The sequence below is a fragment of the Microcaecilia unicolor genome, chromosome 11, assembly GCF_901765095.1.
Source record: "Microcaecilia unicolor chromosome 11, aMicUni1.1, whole genome shotgun sequence".
Lineage (NCBI taxonomy): Eukaryota > Metazoa > Chordata > Amphibia > Gymnophiona > Siphonopidae > Microcaecilia > Microcaecilia unicolor.
Genome location: NC_044041.1, coordinates 21,795,770 through 21,811,362, shown reverse-complemented (window position 1 = coordinate 21,811,362; position 15,593 = coordinate 21,795,770).

Sequence of the window (15,593 nt, the reverse complement as noted above, 5' to 3'; positions counted from 1 at the left end):
TTCTGTAAGGTAGTTTTTTAGACTGATGCAAAGACTGGGGTCCGGTAACAGCTGACATTAAGATATTCTTGCTTGCTGCCACGCTGGGTCATTTGAGGTCTTTTTCCTCCTTTTTAAGATGTTTTAAGATTTTTGAGAGATATGTTGAATGTGTTATTTGATACAAGATTTATAAACATATATCAGCCTTCAGCTTCAAGGACTGTTTAATACATTGATTGTTTTGCTGAAGTTTTGCCAAGTTATTGGTTTGAACATTATTCCTTGTCTTCATTGTTGTCATTGTAAACCTGATCAACTTGATTGGGAGAACCCAAAAACACAAGAAGACTGAAAAGGAGTCACATCGGTAATAAACAATTCCAAATGGAATGTCATGTGCATTGCTGGACTCCCATGGACAATACTATGATGGCTGTCAAATTATTTGATTGGATTTAAAACTATACTACTACTACTACTTATCATTTCTAAAGCGCTACTAGACGTACGCAGCGCTGTACACTTGAACATGAAGAGACAGCCTCTGCTCGACAGAGCTTACAATCTAATTAGGACAAACAGGACAAACAAGAGATAAGGGAATATTAAAGTGAGGATGATAAAATAAGGGTTCTGAACAAGTGAATAAGGGTTAGGAGTTAAAAGCAGTATCAAAAAGGTGGGCTTTTAGCTTAGATTTGAAGACGGCCAGAGATGGAGCTTGACGTACCGGCTCAGGAAGTATATTCCAGGCATATGGTGCAGCAAGATAAAAGGAACGGAGTCTGGAGTTAGCAGTGGAGGAGAAGGGTGCAGATAAGAGAGATTTACCCAGTGAACAGAGTTCCCGGGGAGGGATGTAGGGAGAGATGAGAGTGGAGAGGTACTGAGGAGCTGCAGAGTGAATGCACTTATAGGTCAATAAGAGGAGTTTGAACTGTATGCGGGAATGGATAGGAAGCCAGTGAAGTGACTTGAGGAGAGGGCTAATATGAACGTAACGACCCTGGTGGAATATTAGTCGTGCAGCAGAATTTTGAACAGATTGACGAGGGGAGAGATGGCTAAGTGGGAGACCTGTAAGAAGCAAGTTGCAATAGTCTAAGCGAGAGGTGATAAGAGTGTGGATGAGGGTTCTGATAGTGTGCTCAGAAACGAAAGGGTGAATTTTGCTGATATTATAGAGAAAGAAACGACAGTCTGCTGAATATGTGCAGAGAAGGAGAGGGAGGAGTCGAAGATGACCCCAAGGTTATGAGCTGATGAGACAGGAAGGATGAGAGTGTTATCCACAGAAATAGAGAATGGGGGAGGAGGAGAGGTTGGTTTAGGGGGAAAGATGAGAAGCTCAGTCTTGGTCATGTTTAGTTTCAGATGGCGCTGAGACATCCAGGCAGCAATGTCAGACAGGCAGGCTGATACTTTGGCCTGGATTCCTGCTGAGATTTCTGGTGTGGAGAGGTAGATCTGGGCGTCATCAGCGTAAAGATGATACTGAAAACCATGGGATGAGATCAGAGTACCAAGGGAAGAAGTATAATTCTGATTGTGCTTCTTCTCGGTCAACGGACATGGCTATGAATTACAGACCGATCATTGTTCTACATTCTGCTTATGCTGGTAATAGCAATGATTATTTTCATCCTATCCAACAATCGTAGTTCACATTGCTCTCTATGTACGTGGATGTGCTTTTCATGAAAAAGTAATTAGAAGAGCTGCAGACAGTCCGGAGGTCTCATGATCTACGGATGGAAAAAAAATGTTTAGCAAGTTGTAACCTTTTGTGTAGAGCATTTTCTAAACTGCATTAGCAGACATGCATTGTTCTGCCGGCATGTTGCGTGAGTCTAATTAGTCTCCATTTTGACTAGCTACATCAGAGCTTCATGTAGTCACTTTCAGAATGTCCAAAAGCCCAATGCTACGGTTTCGGCATCAGTATGCAGACAGGTTCTCTAATTCTGTATATATCTTCCCAGTTTACAGGAGCAGTGCTTAATCCAGAGGGAGAGCGTCTAAAGGCTTGACCGCTTTTGCATCTGTGTGTGGGTAGAGATGATGGGGCGTTTTTAAAGATAAATAATAAAATCTGATAATTAGTGTAGTCTTACATGCCCCACAGACAGTGACGATATTGAGGAGTCTTTCCCATGATTTGACAACATATTACCAAGAGTCTTATGGTTTAATAGACTTGATATGCTGTCTTTTATGAGTAACCCTTGCAGTCACGTAAACAAATCAAACACAGCGAGGGTGACAAAGGAAAAAGAAGTGGACGATGTCCAAACAATTGGCTTTTATTATAACATCCGTGACTCGACACGAGTCATGTTTTGGCCTGAAAAGGCCTTCCTCGGGAGTCTTCTATTGGATGTTTGAAGATTCTTAGCTAGCTTTAATAAAATTCTTCAAGTCTGATACCTTGCTGCTTTCTTCTGACAATAAAGGTATATAAGTGCTTGAACTCTCCGGAGTGCAAACTGTGGGGCTCTTTTTCTAAGCCGCGTAAGCGTCTATGCGTTGCCCAAAATGGAGTTACCGCACGGCTACCACGTGGCTCTTGCGGTAATTTCATTTTGGGCGTGCGTCCAATAGGCGTGGCCGAAAATAATTTTCTATTTTCTGCCGCGTGTATCGGATGCGTGCCAAGTGGCATTTGGCACACGTAGGTCATTACCGCCCAGTTGCCACGTCAGACTTTACAGCTAGGACAACGGCTGGCGGTAAGGTCTCAGACCCAAAATGGATGAGCGGCGATTTTCATTTTGCCGAACGTCCGTTTTTGTCAAAGTTTTTTTTAAAAAAAGGCATTTTTTTACAGGTGTGCTGAAAAATGATTCTGCGCGCGCCCAAAACACGCATCTACGCTACCGCAGGCCATTTTTCAGCGTGCCTTTGTAAAAGGTCTTTTATGAGAAAACCATAAAGTGGTTTACGTCCATTAAATCATTTGCAGTTCTTCGCCTTTTTTATCTTCCTGTTGTAAAGAAGGGTATTATGTTTTGCGTTATTTTACTCCAATAGAAAATATTTTTACTGCATATTTTTGGCGCGCACCAACTTTGGAATTACTGCCTGGGGCTGGATGCTTGCAGGCCTTTATGTACCTTTGTAAAAGGGCCCCATTCTACACTATTATAAAATACACATGTCCTGTGCCTAACTTAGGCGCAGGTCAGTGGCATAGCTACGTGGGGCAAGGGGGGGCCTGGGCCCCCCTTAGATTTGGCCCTGGACCCCCTGCTGACAACCCGCCTGACCCCCCCTCCCGCTGCCAACCCATCGTCACCGTCGCCTGCCTTTGCTGGCAGGGGACCCCAAGCCCCACCAGCCGAGATCCTCTTCTTCTCACAAAAGGCTTCCTTCTGTTTCTGACGTCCTGCAGGACGTCAGAGAAGGAAGTCTTTTGCGAGAAGAAGAGGACCTCAGCTGGCGGGGGTTGGGGTCCCCCGCCAGCAAAGGTAGGCGACGGCGGGTTGGCGGAGGGAGGGGGGTTGAGAGGGTTGGCAGCAGGGGGGGCAAAGTCGGCAATGGGGGGAGGGGGGTCGGTGGCGCCGGGGGGGGGGGGGGGGGCTAAAATGTGGCCCCTCACCTCGGGCTCTGGACCCCCCTCCCGCCGAAGTCTGGCTAAGCCCCTGGCGCAGGTGTTTAGGCCTGGTTTTAGGTGGTCCTAAATTTTTGTCGCAAGAACGGTGCATGAGCATATTCATGCTAACTGCATGGTTTTACGGCACCAATTTTTAAGACGCCATATATAGAATTCCCCCCGTAGAGGGGTGTAACCCAAGTGGCGTAGCCACAGGTGGGCCTGGGTGGGCTGGGGCCCACCCACCTAGGACTCAGGCCCACCTAACAGCAGCACTCAATTAGTGGTAGCTGGTGGGGATCCCAAGCTCTGCCAGTTGAAGACCTCCCCCTGATGGTGCTGAAAACATTGCTCTCCACTTCAGCAGTCTGAGCTTCCTAAGCTGGCACCTGCGCATGCTCAGTTTTCGGCGCACACCTGCTGCAGGCTGCCGAGGTGGAGAGCAGTGTTTTTCCGCCAGCTGAGATATATTTTTAAGTTGGTGAGGGAGGGGGTAGAACACTTGGTGCCCGCCCACGTCTTGTCTAGGCCCACCCAAAATCTGCTGTCTAGCTACGCCCCTGGTGTAACCTGCAAAGAGTGGCAGGTACAACTCCAGCCACCTTACTGGGCAGACTGGATGGACCATACTGGTCTGTATCGGCCATCATTTACTGTTCTAGTGTGCTGCTACTGACTAAGAGTCACTTCATCCTTTTTGGCTAAAGGACTGTGTGGGAAAATTAATTGGTGTGTCTCTTAACGGATGTTGAAGCTGACACTCCTGATAAGCAAACATGTGCCCTGGCACTCATTTCTACATGTGCAGTATTATTATTTGTTTCAAAATTGGTGTTTCTGGCAATTTTACAGAGAGTTTGAGATACTGGGACTGCACTAATAATCCCTTCCTTAACAGCATCGATGCCTGAGGCACAGACAACCACTTTCCTGACTGGCTGAAGTGTCATCTCACTTTCTCCCTGATTCAGGCTATTCCTTCTCCAGCCCGAGTGACAAGGTGCCTGCACGAAACTTTACCGAAACGGCAAGATTAAAATGAGAATACTCTCCAGCTTATAATTGAAAAAGAAAAACGCCTATATTGCGACCCAAATCGGGAGATAGACATTTATCTCACAAAACAAAGTGGTATAATTGAAAGCCGAATTTGGACGTTTTCAACTGCACTCCGTCGCGGATGCGGACAAAGTTGATGGGGGCGTGTCAAAGGCATGGTGAAGGCGGAACTGGGGCGTGGTTATCGGCCGATCAGAGATGGGCGCCTTTCGCCGATAATGGAAAAAAAATATGCATTTTTAGCGAGAATTTAGGGCACTTTTCCTGGACCCTGTTTTTCCACGAATAGGGCCCCAAAAAGTGCCCTAAATGACCAGATGACCACTGGAGGGAGTCGGGGATAACCTCCCCTGACTCCCCCAGTGGTCACAAAACCCCTCCCACCACAAAAATATGCCGTTTCACAACTTTTTATGTTCACCCTCAAATGTCATACCCACCTCCCTGGCAGCAGTATGCAGGTCACTGGAGCAGTTATTAGGGGGTGCAGTGGACGTCAGGCAGGTAGACCCAGGCCCATCCCCCCCCCCCACCTGTTACACTTGTGCTGGTAAATGGGAGCCCTCCACACCGCCCCCCAAACCCACTGTACCCACATGTAGGTGCCCCCCTTCACACCTTAGGGCTATAGTAATGGTGTAGACTTGTGGGCAGTGGGTTTTGAGGGGGATTTGGGGGGGCTCAACACCCAAGGGAAGGGTGCTATGCACCTGGGAGCTCTTTTACCTTTTTTTTTTTTTTTGTAAAAGTGCCCCCTAGGGTGCCCGGTTGATGTCCTGGCATGTGAGGGGGACCAGTGCACTACGACTCCTGGCCCCTCCCACGAACAAATGCCTTGGATTTATTCGTTTTTGAGCTGGGCGCTTTCATTTTCCATTATCACTGAAAAACAAAAACGCCCAGCTCACAAATTGTCGAATAAAACATGGACGTCTATTTTTTTCGTAAATACGGTTCGGTCTGCCCCTTCACGGACCCATTCTCGGAGATAAACGCCCATGGAGACAGACGTTTTTGTTCAATTATGCCCCTCTATATGTACAGCCCATTCTCTCTATTCACTCGTTCAGTATTCACGGAGTCACTTAATTACGTACAATAAAGGGTAACCCATTGTCGTTATTCACGGGCATTTTTGCTTGCAAACGAACGTGTGTTCCCATGAGGAAGAAGGTATTCATAGAGTTGGGTCTGTGTATTTTTACACCAAAAAACTGTATATACTGTACTTTTACAAAAAAAAAAAGTGTATAAAATACATTTATAAAATTTGTAATATAATAAGTAAACTGTTCTTTACAAGAAGGCAATCGCAAAAACAAATCCACTAAGTGAAAAATAACCAGTTCAGAGAAATGGAAGGAAAAGCCTCAAGAGCTCAAGATCAGAAACGATTTAGAGAGCTGAAAGGGTCATGAAGATCTCTCACTCTTTCATCATCGGCAAAAGACCTTCCATAGGAGAATGTTCTTAAAATGTTTATCAAGTTCGCAGGCAAATTTATCAATATCTTCTATAAAGAAACAAACACTTTTCTTCGAAAGGTCTGTGTTATATCGTGTCCAGGATCCAAAATCAAAGCCAAGCCGCTGCTGTGCTGAAGATCCACAACCCCCCGGGCCAATGACGGCCACCGTTTCACTGAGCTTCTTCAGGGTCTACGACGGCAGGATATTTTAGGCACAGCACTAATCTTCCATCCTCTCTTCGACAGATTAGCGCTCCTCTAGTTTTACCAGTTTCCATTCTCTGGAAAATATTTGTTCCTAAATTAATACCTTTCAAGTATTTAAACATCTGTATCATACCTCCCCTGTCCCTCCTCTCCTCTAGGGTATACATATTCAGGTCTTTCAGTCTCTTCTCATACATCTTTTGGTGCAAACCCCATATCACTTTTCTCACCTTCCTCTGGCCCACTTCTAGTCTTCTTACATCTTTAGCAAGATACGCCCTCCAAAACTGAGAGTACTCCAGGTGGGGCCTCACCAACAACTTGTACAGGGGCATCAACACCTCCTTTCTTCTGCTGGTTTCACCTCTCCCTATAAAGCCTAGCATACTTCTTGCTTCGGCCATCATCTTGTCACACTGTTTTGTCGCCTTCAGTTACTCAGATACTATCATCTCCCTGTCTGGGCATATCAACCTTTCACCACCTAACACATACGTCTCCCTTGGATTACTACTCCCTAAGTGCATCACTTTGCACTTCTTTGCATTGAATTTTAATCGCCCCAACATTAGACCGTTCTTCTGACTTTTGCAGATCCTTTTTCATGTTTTCCACTCCCTCCGGGGTGTCCATTCTGTTACAAATCTTGATATCATCCACCAAAAGGCAAACCTTACCTTCTAACCCTTCAGCAATGTCACTCACAAATATATTGAGCAGAATCGGCCCCAGCACCAGTCCTTGAAGCATTCCACTACTCACTTTTCCTTCCTCCGAGCGAATTCCATTAACCACCACCCTCTGGCGTCTGTCAACCAGTTCATAATCCAATTCACCACTTTGGGTCCTAACTTCAGCCTGTCAAGTTTATTCAAGAGCCTCCTATGAGGAACCGTGTCAAGGACTTTGCTGACATCTAAGTAGATTACATCTAGCGCATGTCCTTGATCTAATTCCCTAGTAACCAGTCAAAGAATTCAATCGGATTCATTTGGCACGATTTACCTTTGGTAAAACCATGTTGTCTCAGATCTTGTAACCTATTGGATTCCAGGAAATATACTATCCTTTCCTTCAGCATCACTTCCATTACTTTTCCAATACTGAAGTGAGGCTTACCGGCCTTTAGTTTCCAGCTTCTTCTCTGTCACCACTTTTGTGAAGAGGGACCACATCCACTCTTCTCTAATTCCAAGGAACCTCTCCCATCTCCAAGGATTTATTAAACAAAGTTGTAAGAGGACCCGCCAGAACCTCTCTGAGCTCCCTCAATATCCTGGGATGGATCCCGTCTGGTCCCATGGCTTTGTCTACCTTCAAATTTTCAAGTTGTTCATAAACACTTTCTTCCGTGAAAGGTGCTACATCCTTGCCATTCTCTTATGCACCTTTGCCAGTTTATCTTGGTCCTTCTCCAGGATTTACTTCCATGAACACAGAGCAGAAGTATTTTGTTTTGCCCATTTGTTTTTTCCTCATCATTCTCCACATAGTGGTTCACAGCAGGGGCGTAGCCAGACAACAGATTTTGGGTGGGCCTAGGCAAGAAGTGGGTGGGCACCAAGTGTTCTCTCCCTCTCCCCTCAACCACCAACCAAAAACTATCTCAGCTGGTGAGAAAACGCTTCTTTCCATCTTGGCAGTCTGCAGCAGGCATGCGCTGAAAACCGAGCATGCGCAGGTGCCGTTATTGTGGAGAGTAGCGTTTTCGTTACCATCAGGGGGAAGTCTTCAGCTGGCGGAGCTTGGGATCCCCACCAGCTACCACTAAATGCTACTGTTGGGTGGGCCTGAGCCCTAAGTGGGTGGGCCCTGGCCCACCCAGGCCCACCTGTGGCTGTGCCACGGGTTCACAGCACCTTTCAGTCTCACAATTCCATTTTTAGTCTTCCGCTTTTCACTAATATACCTGAAAAAATTCTTGCCGCTCCTCCTTACATTTCTATCCATTTGTTCTTCCGCTTGCGCCTTCGCCAGACGTACCTCTCTCTTGGCTTCTTTCAGTTTCATCCGGTATTCCTCTCTGTCTTCCTCTTCTTGAGATTTTCTATATTTCTGGATCGCCAACTCTTTAGCCTTTATTTTCTTAGCCACTTGCTTGGAGAACCATATCGGTTTCCTTTTTCTCTTGCTTTTATTTACTCCCTGTTTATAAAGATCAGTAGCCTGACAACGCTCAGAACGGGTTACAGAAATTGCATTCATAATAATAAAACACAAAACCAGGGCTTTTATTTCGCAGTTTTGTTCTTTTCTCTCCTCACTCAACTAAAGGTGGATTTTAGTCTGATATCATTGACTGTATAGTAGAGACTTTGAAACTTTTATCCTCTCTCCCTTTCTTGCAGAACTCGTGCGACCTAGTTAATTTTACTTTCCCGTACACCCAGTTTGGTTGCTCTGCAATAGTTAGGAACATAAAAAAAAATGAATTGTTGAACTGCACGCTAATTGCATAATTGGCTAATCGTACATGTAAATGTTAATAGATTCTGTGCTCAGATCCCAGAGATTAGCAATATAGGTACAGTGACATAGAACTAATGAATAAACATGTACATCGAAAAGTCAGAGTTTCATAAGAGCAGGTGGCGATACCCATCACCCAAACCAATCTGACTGCTGACCTCTTTCCTGTCCATCTCACATTCTTGCAGGGAGACATATGTTCCCCTGGAGGTGTCATGTATTTTTATTGTCTCATTTTATTTGTTCTTTTTTCTTTTATAGTGATTTTAAGTTGTAGTGAACTACTTTGAACTTGATGGCCAAGTGGGCTATAAGCACTGGAATTAAATTAAATTAAACTATAGATTAAGCACCTCACTATTAAGGAGGGGCTGCCATTTGCAGTGATATGGGATATCTCATATTGTTGCATGTCATTAAAACCTAAAAACGATCAGAAAAAAATATGTTTTTCATTTGCTGATAACAGTGTTCCCTCTTTTGAAAGAGGACACACTCCGAGTGCACATCCCTTCCTAATAGTGCATCATTGCACATGCTCAAACCATCATGCATGCGCAAACATCACATGTCCATGTTAACAGGACGGGAGTGTGCCCTGTTTCCAAATAATATACCTTTATTAAGAAGAGTTCTGTCAGGTTCTCAGGTTCAGAGCCCGCAGGGCTGGGCTCTGGAGCAAACGTGAGCCCTTGGGCTGCTGACGAGGAGCGACAGCAGCAGGCAAAACCCACCAACCAACACTGGGTAAGCACACCGGCAGGGACTGCAGGCACTGCCCAGCGAACTGGAACACATGGACTGGAATCCCCCGGACTGGAGGACACAGGACTGGAACACTGGACTGCAATCCCCCGGACTGGAACACACACCGGACCGGAACACACTGGACTGGAGCGCACCAGACTGGAACACACACTGGACCGGAACACACTGGACTGGTCCCCCGGACTGGAGGACACAGGACTGGAACACTGGACTGGAGCACACTGGACTGGTCCACACAGCTTCACCTGCACTTAGCTACTAAGCCCCCCAGGAGTTGAGCTCATGGGTTCGAGTAGCTGGCAGGACTTACTGGACGACACAGGGACCAGGACTAGAACAAGCTGTAACTGAAGTACACCTAACTCCTAAAGTGACCAAAAGTGTTCCTAAGCCCAGCACCAACAGAAAAGCTCCTAAGCCCTCCACTAACAGCAGTGCTCCTAACAGAAACTAACAGGGGTGCCCCTACGCCCTACACTAACAGAAGTGCAGGGAAACCACAAGGGAAAAGGAAGGGAAGACAAATGCCAGACCTAACAATGGTACTTCCTAAGCACCAAGCTGCAGCAGCTAAACATGGGTTCCGAGGAAAAGCGGGGAAAGCACAAGAAAACAAGCAGGAAAGCCAAATACCCAAACAACAAAAGGTGCTTCCTAAACACTAACAAGGGTGCTCCCAGCACCAAACTCCAGCACTGCACCAACAGCAGTACTACTCACCGTAACAAAAGGGAAAAACAGGGAAGTCAAACACACAAGTCACAAGTGCACACTGCACTAAACTAACCTGGACCTAAAGCAAGTAGCCAGAAGCAAACGTTGCGAAGGCCCTGAAGGAAAGAACCCACTTCCTTATCAAGGCCCTCCCAGATGATGTCACTCTCCCTAGAGCCAGGCAGCACACATTCAAACCCCGAGAGGCCCAACCCACATCAATGTAGCACCGAGAAGCTCTTGAAGCCAGTACACCCAGGGAGAGGTAGAGCAACTCAGACCACACCCACCGCTGCAGTGAAGTGAGACAATTAACCCCATGCTGCTGGAAGCTGCCAGCACAGAGAGACAGAGCCAGCTCAGAAAGGACAGAAAAACAGAACAAAAGCCAGCTAAAAAGCTGACTCCCAGGAAAGAGGTAAGTTTGAGAGGGGTTCAGACCCCAATCATAACAGCTCCAGGTCTCAAAAGACAATTTAGGTCTCCATGGGTAGCTGTGATGAAATCTCCCAATGGGTTCCACAACATAAATCTGGATGGCTGGGCAGGAAGTAACTAGTACATCTGGAACTTGGAAACCAGAGTGGCTTTGGCCGCCACGAGGCTCTTTAGTACGGCTGCTAGGCAGGATCAGAGTCTTGGATGCAACAAGTGGCGTCCAATTCAACAGGAACCCTCTCCCTAAGGAGTCCACAACTTCCTTGACCTCCTGGCACTCCACTGTAGCAGCCAGAACTGGGCTAGAGCCAACACCCATCCTGGAATCTGAAGCCGGGAAAGAACTCGAACTGGACTTCAGACTAGACCTTGCCCCTTGGCTGGAGCTGGAACTCAGAAGGAGTTCAACATCTTGGCTGAAATGGGAACTCGGAGTAGACTCAGCATCTTGCCTGAGATTGCAACCTGGTCCGGCCTCAGCATCTTGGCTGGAACTGCCACTCAACTCGGACTCAGCATCTTGGCTGGACTCGGTACTCAGCATAGACTCAGCATCTCGGCTGGCACTGGAACTCGCTCCGGACTCAGCATCTTGGCCGCAACTGCCACTCAATTCGGACTCAGCATCTTGGCTGGACTTGGTACTCAGCGTAGACTCAGCGTCTCGGCTGGCGCTGGAACTCGCTCCGGACTCAGCATCTTGGCCGGAACTGCAACTTGACCCGGACTCAGCATCTTGACCGGGACTGCAACTTGACCCGGACTCAGCATCTTGCCTGGAACTGGAACTCCAACTTAACCCGGACTCAGCATCTTGGCCGGGACTGCAACTTGACCCGGACTCAGCATCTTGGCCGGGACTGCAACTTGACCTGGACTCAGCATCTGGCCTGGGACTGGAACTCCAACTTGACCTGGACTCAGCATCTGGCATGGGACTAGAACTCCAACTTGACCTGGACTCAGCATCCTGCCTGGGACTGGAACTCCAACTTGACCCGGACTCAGCATCTTGCCCGGGACTAGAACTCCAACTTGACCCGGACTCAGCATCTTGGCCGGGACTGCAACTCTCACCAGACTCAGCATCTTGGCTGGAACTGCAACTTGACCCAGACTCAGCCTCTTGCCTGGAACTGGAACTCCAACTCGACCCGGACTCAGCATCTTGGCTGGGACTGCAACCTGACCTGGACTCGGCATCTGGCCTGGGACTGGAACTCCAACTGTCACCAGACTCAGCATCTTGACCGGGACGGCAACTCTCACTGGACTCAGCATCTTGGCCGGGACTGTAACTTGACCCAGACTCAGCATCTTGCCCGGGACTGTAACTCAATTCTGATTCGGCTTCTCGGCTGAACTCTGCACTCGGTGCAGACTCAGCACTCATCGTGGACTCGTCATCTTGGCTGGGCTCTGCACTCGGTGTAGACTCAGCACTCATCATGGACTCAATATCTCGGCTGGGCTCTGCCCTCGGTGCAGACTCAGCACTCATCGTGGACTCATCATCTCGGCTGGGCTCTGCACTCGGTGCAGACTCAGCGCTCATCGTGGACTCATCATCTCGGCTGGGCTCTGCACTCGGTGTAGACTCAAAATCCCGGCTGGGACTGCAACTCGATCCAGACTCAACATCTTGACTGGAACTACAACTCGTTCCAGACTCAGCGTCTTGACTGGAATTGCAACTCGCTCCAGACTCAGCTTCTTGACTGGAACTACAACTCAATCCAGACTCATCATCTTGACTGGAACTGCAACTCCATCCAGACTCAGCATCTTGACTGGAACTGCCATTCGATCCAGACTCAGCATCTTGACTGGAACTGCAACTCGCTCCAGACTCAGCATCTTGACTGGAACTGCAACTCGATCCAGACTCAGCTTCTTGACTGGAACTACAACTCAATCCAGACTCAGCATCTTGACTGGAACTGCAACTCCATCCAGACTCAGCATCTTGACTGGAACTACAACTCGATCCAGACTCAGCATCTTGACTGGAACTACCACTCGCTCCAGACTCAGCATCTTGACTGGAACTGCAACTTGCTCCAGACTCAGCATCTTGACTGGAACTGCAACTCGATCCAGACTCAGCATCTTGACTGGAACTACAACTCGATCCAGACTCAGCATCTTGACTGTCACTGCTGCAACTCGCTCCGGACTCAGCATCTCGGCTGCCACTGCTGCCACTCGATCCGGTTTCAGCATCTTGGCAGGCAAAGCCCTTCAGGCTGGACTCAGAAGTTTGGCGGGAAAAATCAGGAAGCCACCTTCTTTCAGCTTGGGCTTCAGGAGTATCCCGCAGGGCTGGATCCAAGAGAAGCTGGAAGCGATAAAAGAAGAGCTTGGTAGAAGGGTCAATAGCAGAAACTGGGTTCTCTTCGAACCCAAGCCAGGAGACACGCCTTCTCTCCGCTGCACCTTCAGGAGTATTCCTCAAGGCTGGATCAGACAAAAGTGCAACCCGGTAATCCTGGAGTGTCAGAAACGGATCCAGCTCAAAAATGGGGTTGGAACTGGGATCCAAACTGGTACTAGAAGGCTCAGTAGACAGCGCCACTTGAACTGGACGCAGAGACTTGGCTTGAAGCACTGCTTGGACTGGAATCGGAGACTGAGTCAGAAGCATACCTCGGACTGGACTCAGAGGCTTGAGTGGAAACGCCACCTGAACTGGGATAGGAGGCTCAGTTTGAAGTGCCCTCTGAATTGGACTCGGAGGCTCGGTCAGCAGCGTCCCTCGGACTAGGCTCCGAGGCTTGAGTGGAAGCGCCACTTGAACTGACATCGGAGGCTCGGTCAGAAGCATCCCTCGGACTGGCCTCTGAAGCTTGGCTGGACGTGCTGCTCGGACGGGATTCAGAGGCTTGTCTGGGCGCGCTGCTTGAACGGGACTGGACCCCTGCTGGGCCCAGAGCGTGGAATTCCCAAGACGTCTCCTCTCAGCGACAGCTTCAGGAGTATCCCACAAAGCTGGATTCAAGACCAGGCTGCGGCGATATTCAGCGAACGTGATAAAAGGGTCCATATCTGAAACTGGGTTTTCAGCGATTCCAAGCCACCGGACACGTTTTGTCTCAGCTGCCGCTTCAGGGGTCTTCTTCAAAACAGGATGAGACAAAAGTTTCCCATGATACTGACGAAGAGTCATAGAAGGATCAAGAACAACGATGGAGCTGGACCCCAACTGGGTCAGCTGGGCGGGGGTTCTTGCCGGGCTCATGGCCTTCGCAATCTGTCAGGTTCTCAGGTTCAGAGCCCGCAGGGCTGGGCTCTGGAGCAAACATGAGCCCTTGGGCTGCTGACGAGGAGCGACAGCAGCAGGCAAAAACCACCAACCAACACTGGGTAAGCACACCGGCAGGGACTGCAGGCACTGCCCAGCGAACCGGAACACATGGACTGGAATCCCCCGGACTGGAGGACACAGGACTGGAACATTGGACTGCAATCCCCCGGACTGGAACACACACCGGACCGGAACACACTGGACTGGAGCGCACCAGACTGGAACACACACCGGACCGGAACACACTGGACTGGAGCACACTGGACTGGTCCACACAGCTTCACCTGCACTTAGCTACTAAGCCCCCCAGGAGTTGAGCTCATGGGTTCGAGTAGCTGGCAGAACTTACTGGACGACACAGGGACCAGGACTAGAACAAGCTGTAACTGAAGTGCACCTAACTCCTAAAGTGACCAAAAGTGTTCCTAAGCCCAGCACCAACAGAAAAGCTCCTAAGCCCTCCACTAACAGCAGTGTTCCTAACAGAAACTAACAGGGGTGCCCCTACGCCCTACACTAACAGAAGTGCAGGGAAACCACAAGGGAAAAGGAAGGGAAGACAAATGCCAGACCTAACAATGGTACTTCCTAAGCACCAAGCTGCAGCAGCTAAACATGGGTTCCGAGGAAAAGCGGGGAAAGCACAAGAAAACAAGCAGGAAAGCCAAATACCCAAACAACAAAAGGTGCTTCCTAAACACTAACAAGGGTGCTCCCAGCACCAAACTCCAGCACTGCACCAACAGCAGTACTACTCACCATAACAAAAGGGAAAAACAGGGAAGTCAAACACACAAGTCACAAGTGCACACTGCACTAAACTAACCTGGACCTAAAGCAAGTAGCCAGAAGCAAACGTTGCGAAGGCCCTGAAGGAAAGAACCCACTTCCTTATCAAGGCCCTCCCAGATGATGTCACTCTCCCTAGAGCCAGGCAGCACACATTCAAACCCCGAGAGGCCCAACCCACATCAATGTAGCACCGAGAAGCTCTTGAAGCCAGTACACCCAGGGAGAGGTAGAGCAACTCAGACCACACCCACCGCTGCAGTGAAGTGAGACAATTAACCCCATGCTGCTGGAAGCTGCCAGCACAGAGAGACAGAGCCAGCTCAGAAAGGACAGAAAAACAGAACAGAAGCCAGCTAAAAAGCTGACTCCCAGGAAAGAGGTAAGTTTGAGAGGGGTTCAGACCCCAATCATAACAAGTTCACACTCAAAGACTTTGTTCTTCAGACAAAAAAAAAATGGCCAATTAAAAGAAACATTCCTGGAAATGACACAAAACAAACTTTTCTGGCTACTGTGAGCTGGTCACCCTTCCAAGACCCAGCCAGGGCTGACCCTACTTAGCTTCCTTCACACACAGTCACTGCTGGGCTCTACAGGTCGCGGTGATTCCCCAGGACTCTGCCTCAAACACAGGGGGGGGGTTCTCTGCCTCCTCTTCTCCTTTCACAAACGTTCATCAACACCAGGCTTCTTATAACCAAAGGCTTTATTAGTTGCCATTTAACATAATCTTCATGGCTTATTTCTTCTTTAACTCAAACATTTCTTCTTCAACGCAAACATAACAAAAGGCATTTACT